The 5,760-nt window shown below is 72.1% G+C and overlaps 1 non-coding gene across 1 annotated transcript; it reads right to left on the bottom strand.

Moving 5' to 3' along the window:
* Positions 1 to 4,670: 4,670 nt before the first annotated feature.
* MIR8818 (microRNA mir-8818) lies at positions 4,671 to 4,795 on the bottom strand. The gene has a single exon (NR_128759.1). It is a non-coding gene; the product is annotated as a microRNA mir-8818 (primary transcript).
* Between the last annotated feature and the right edge of the window lie 965 nt (positions 4,796 to 5,760).

Below are 5,760 nucleotides of genomic sequence, written 5' to 3'. Positions count from 1 at the left end.
CTGCACACCCCACGGCGGGAGCCACTCGGAGGCGTCAGACACCCCAGGGTGCACTTAACCCCCGGCACACTGCACGTGTGAGGTAGCCGCCAGTCCCCGTGCGCAGACTTGACCCCAGAGATCGGCCCCCGCGGAGGGGCCCTGTGGGCCGCGGGGCCTGTGGGGCGGGTGTCGGCACCTCGGCGGCCTCGCTGCGTGGGGGCTGACTGAGCAGAGCCCCCCGCTGTCCCCCCTCCTAGGCAGCGAGCCCTGTTCCACGTGCTGGCGGCCTAATCGGTGTACGACACCGTGAGTGTCCCTGCCCCCGCCCCCTGCCCCGCGGGCGGCCTTGTCCTGAGTGCTGGTGACCAGCGGGACTCACAGTCAGGGCCCCAGCGCCACGGCCCCGAGACGCCGGGGAGGGTCTCTCTCCTCCGGGACGGTCAGGGGGCGGGGTGCAGACCTCCCAGGGGAGGCAGGGCCTGCGTGCCCGAGGGCCAGGGCTGCCCAGGGCCCCGGCGTGCACCGCGGCCGTCCTAGAGCTCGGGTCTGGACCCTGACAGACGGCACTACTGACGAGAACCCGGGCAGGGAAGGCTCCCACTCCCCTGAAGGGCACGAGGCCGAGGCGCCCAGGAGGCCACCCCCTTCCACGGCGCATTCCAGAAGGGTCCCCGAGGACCCCAGCTCACACGCTCCCCGGCCCCGTGGGGTGTCCTGGCCCAGCTCCCCTCGTGGGACCTGCCAGGGGCCTCAGTCAGGCCCCCGACCTGCCCTCCAGGGGGTCTCCATACCTGGCGGGTCCCCTGCAGCCTGGCACAGCTCCCAGAGGCCCCTCCTGCTGGTCTGAGGATGGGGGCCCTGGCACAGCGGCCACAGGGCTCGGAAGCGGGGCCCAGGGTGCTGGCGCCCGAGCTGGTCCGGGTGGCCCCCACCCTCTGGGAGCCCCCTCCGGGAGCCCGGGCTGTGAGGGAGCCGGGGGAGCCCGACGCCCACGGGGAGGGCTCAGAGGGGGCCTCGGGGCGCACGCCCTCCGTGGGGCCCTGGCTCTTGCAGGAGGTGGGCTACTGCCAGGGCATGAGCGAGATCGCGGCCATCCTCATGTTCCTGCCCGAGGAGGACGCCTTTTGGGCGCTGGCCCAGCTGATGACCGACGACAGGCACGCCATGCACGGTAGGGGCCCAGCGGGCTACCGGGCGGGAGGGGAGTCAGGAGGGCCTCCCTTCAGGCTGCTGCACCGGGGGTTGGCGGTGACCCCCCCCAGCCCGCCCCCCCACGGGCAAGGGCCCCGCCTCCCCGGTGGCTTCGTGGTCCCGGAGCCACGGCCACCCGCCTCTCCCACTGCTACCCCAGCCTCCCTTCCGGCTGCCTGCTTGCCCCCCAGGCCCCCCTGCCAGCCCACAGCCACACGGGGCCCAGGGGGCAGCGTCTCCCCCTCCAGGGGGCCCCCAGCCTCAGTCCCAAGCCCCACAGAGGGCCGTGCACGCCCATCACCCTCCCTGTGGCCTGTACCCGCTGCCCCTCGGGGCTGGGGACCCGCCTGTCCCCGCGGCGGCCCCTGCAGGAGAGAGGGTGCTGGCTCAGCCGGGCCTGGTCCTCAGCCCCCAGCCCACGCCCCGCAGGGTCTCTGTGAGGACGAGGGTCCCCGGGCCCTGCGACCCCGGCCTGGGAGGCAGCCCTGCCCTCTGGGAAGAGCGGGTCCAGTCAGGGCTCCGAGGGCGGTAGGCACACGGGGGTCAGGGCGTGGGGGGAGGCCCCTACCCTGACACCCCCCACCCTGCCTGGTGCAGGAGGAGGCCCTGACCGTGGGGGCCTGGGGCTTCTCAGGCTTCTTCGTCCCGGGCTTCCAGAAGCTCCTCAGGTTCCAGGCTCATCATGAGCTCATCCTCGAAAGAGCTCTCCCCAACCTGAGGAAGCACATGGCGAGTGGGAGCTCCTGAGGCTCCGTCCCCGGGGCCCGGGGCAGGGGGTGGGGGGCACGGCCCTCCAAGCTGCCCAGAGTTGGGGTCACATTTCTCCCCCTGGGGCCCGGGGGCACCCTCGGGGCTGGGCTAGGCCGTGGGGAGCGCGTCCACCCGGCTCCAGGGGCCGCGGCGTGGGGCCTGAGCACCTCCTGCCCTCCCGCCAGGACGAGGAGCAGATGTCCACCGGCATCTATACCCCAAAATGGTTCCTGCAGTGCTTCCTCGGCCGGGTGAGGACCCCCGGGACCCCCGCTCCCAGACCTGCCCCCTGCCCCCGGGGAGGGCCCAGCTCAGCCCCACCCCCCCGACGAGCCAGGCCCGACCCTGGGGCCCTGAGGCTGAGGCTCGCAGCCCAGCCCGTCCTCGAGAAGCCCAGAGGGTCCCTGGACGAGGTTCCGGGGGGCGGGCCGTCTCTGCCTCAGCTCCCCCGGGGGAGGCCGGGTCAGCCCGGGGTGTGGACGGGCCCTCGGCCCATCGGGCGGCCAGCCTGGGGTCCTCTCGAGGCGTGGTGTCAAGTGGGGGCAGAGTCTGTGCCCCCAGGGGTGCGGGAGGTGCTGGCCGGGGTTGGAACCCAGAGCGGCCAGGAGCCCTGATCTCCCTGGGAGGAGGGCACGCAGGGGGCGCTGTGGGGCCTCGTCGGAGGCAGCCAGGGGGCAGATGGCAGGCCTAGCCTAGCCCCAGCCGAGCCCCCCAGGGGCCCTGCTCAGGCTGCTCCTCCCACCCCACTATCCCCTAGACCCCCTTCTCGCTCACCCTGAAGCTGTGGGATGCCTACGTACTCGATGGGGAGAGGGTGCTCACGGCCATGGCCTACACCATCCTCAAGGTGCACAGGAGTAAGTGAGCCCCTGGGAGCCCAGGTGTGCCGGGGGTGGGGGCAGGGGCGGTGACCCTGTGCTCTGAGCAGCACCCAGACCTGGGGCGGGGGGATGGCGGGGCAGGCGGGTGCAGCGGGGCTCCCTGAGAGGAGCAGCGGGCAGGGCCCACCCCGGCCAGCGCACTGCCCACGGCGCTCCTGGGCACAGCGGGACCCCAGCCACTGGCCTGGGGGCACCGGGGGCCCCAGGGTGGGGCCCTCTGGGTCTGACTCTCGCCCACCGCCCAGAGCGCCTCCTGAAGCTGCCCCTGGAAGGGCTCCGGGAGTTCCTCCAGGACTCTCTGGCCCAGCCCTGGGCCCTGGAGGACAAGGCGGTGCTCAGACACCTTCGGGCCTCCATGACCCAGCTCCGGAGGATGCGGTGCGACCTGCCCCCTCCCAGGTGGGCTCAGAGCCCCGGCCCCTCCCGACTCGGCCTGCTGGGACCGCCCACAGGGGACAGAGCCCCCGGGGCCCCCGTCCTCATCTCTGGGGCTCTCCTCTTCTGGTCCAGCCTTGGGGACCTCAGGCCAGGGCTGGGCGGGCGGGCACCCACTGCAGGGCCCAGGCACCAGTGTGGGGGGCTGAGCACAGGGTCAGGCCGGGGGGCCACGCGGGAGCCGTGAGGACCCCCAGGGCCCCCAGCAGGGGACATACAGCCTGCTGGAGATGCTGACCCCGTCGGCCTCTTTCCAGCGGGACCTGAAGAGTTCCCCACGGGGCCCCTGGGCCTGGAGCGAGTGTCCCCGGCACCCGGGCCTCTCCTCCCTTCTCCGGCCTCTGAGACACTGCCCAGGGTGTCTCCCTGGGCCCAGCCACCCAGCCTGAGCCGCCCGGACCCCCTCCTGGCCAGGCCATAGCCCAACTTCCCGCCCAGCGATGGAGCTCCCTCCCCACCCTCCCAGTGCAACAAGACGGTGCAGGCAGGCGGCCCCCGGACATGGTGGGCTTCAAGACAAAAAACGGGGTCCCCATCCCTTTGGCACCTGCCTGGGCCACCCCAGAGGCCCCGCAATGGACCAGGCCCTGGAGCACCCCCGGGACTCCCATCACAGGGTCCCCCCAGCCTCCTAGGGACAACGCTGTCGGGCCCAGGACACCCTTCCTGCCCCGTGGCCACTGCAGCTCGTGCCCCTCGCTGGGCAGTGACAGGCACAGCCAGGGCAGAGCCAGGGCTGCGCTGAGCCCGCTGCCCCGAGGCCCCGCACAGGCCCAGGACCCTCTGCCCTCCGCGTCCACGGGGCAGCTCGATGCTTGTGGGCCTCGGGGGCAGAGCGTGGCAGTGAGGGCGGGGGCCCAGAGGCTCTGACCCGCCGTCACCGTGCCCTGCCTTGTCTTGCTGTCCCTCCCGGAGGGCGGCATCCCCTGCACAGGACACCAGCCCCTGACCCAGAGGGACCTGGGCTGGCCTGGCCCCGGGCTCTGTGGGGGCAAGGGTGACTCGAGCCCCCCCAGGCCCAGCACTAATGGGATCCAGCGCCCTGGGGCCCTGGCCAGGCCTGCGTTCTGGCCCAGGGCTGAGCGAGCCCTCTCGCAGCCGGATGTGGCCGGTCCTGGGCCCTGGGCATGCCCCACAGATCCAGGTCGCTGACCTAGGGCAGCCCTGGGGATCCCGGGACACCCCAGGGCAGGGCAGCAGGGGCAGGCCCGTGGGCCCCACCCGCACCCACACCAGGAGGCAGGCTCCTCCACGTGTTGGGGCTCCAGCAGTCAGTTGCCCGGCCCCAGGGGGCCCAAGGCCAGGGTCCAGCTGCCCTGCGGGGACCCAGCACAGGAGCCCATGGGCTGCAGGTCCAGGTCAGCCCTGCTGTCCCCAGAACCGCCTCTCAACGCCCCAACCTCAGGACACACGCCCCCACCCAGAGTCGAGTCCGCACAGGCTCCCAGGTGGGGGACTCCAGCACCCACACCCCTGTGGGATTCCCGCTTTCCTCTAAGGACAGGAAGGTCTCCCAGGGAAAGGCACGCACCCTCAGCTCTGAGCCCGTTTGCTGTTGCAAGTTCAATAAAGTGTTGTTGTGTGAAAATGCACGGCCGGCTTGTTTCTGCGTCCCCCGGAGCTCTGTGCACAGGGTGCAGAGACACCCCCAGAGAGGAGGAGGGGGCACCGCCCAGGCCCCGACCAGCCCCTGCAGGGGCGCCGCCAGGCACACACAGCTGACATCCCCACGTGCCTTCCAGGGGCGGCCAGACACCAGGGTCAGGACCCCACAGACTCTACTGCGACTCAGCCTGTGCCCGCGGCCAGGACAGGCCTGGGACAGAGTGACAGCCGGGGAGCCTCAGGTCACCAGGGTCTGTGCTAAGCACCCTGGGAGGTCTGTGCTCCCTCTGTCCAGGGGGCCTGGGCTGCCCGGGCTCCGGGGCGCTTCCTCCCCTCCTCGCCCCGGGCCTGTGCGCCTGGGGCACAGAGAGCCTGCGGGACGGTCAGCGTGGCCCCGGAGGGGATGTCAGGACAGCAGGCCCTTGCAGCTCTCACACCTGGGCGACCCTCACCGGGTGGGCTCAGCGTGCACACCTGGTGCTGCTGGATCTCTCGCAATCCAAATTGCACGCCCTAGAGAGTAGGGGCTGGGTGAGCGTGGGGCTCGACCTGGGGGCAGGCAGCGCAGGGGACCGAGGGACCCCAACCCCATCCCCACCCCGACTCCCACACACAGGCAGCCCCAGGGCTCCCCCCATGGGCAGCTGGCTCCTCAGGAGCTCCCCCCAGGGCAGCCCCGAGGTCTGGATCCCCACTGGAGAGGCATCAGGGAGAAGAGAAGCAGCCGGCGCTCGGCAGGGACCCACTGCCACCCACGGGAATGTGGCCGAGCCAGACCTTCCAGCTCAGGTGACCCTCTGGCGGGACGGCACAGCACGAGGGAGCCCGGGTCGGCCAGGAGAACCCAGCTAGCTGCCCAGCGCCAGCACCAGAAATGATGGTGTTTCAACCATTTCGGCATCAGGATGACACGGCC

This window comes from Canis lupus, chromosome 28 (assembly GCF_011100685.1).
Source record: "Canis lupus familiaris isolate Mischka breed German Shepherd chromosome 28, alternate assembly UU_Cfam_GSD_1.0, whole genome shotgun sequence".
NCBI lineage: Eukaryota > Metazoa > Chordata > Mammalia > Carnivora > Canidae > Canis > Canis lupus.
Note: the sequence above shows the minus strand (reverse complement) of the source record. Positions and strands in the feature narration are given on the sequence as shown.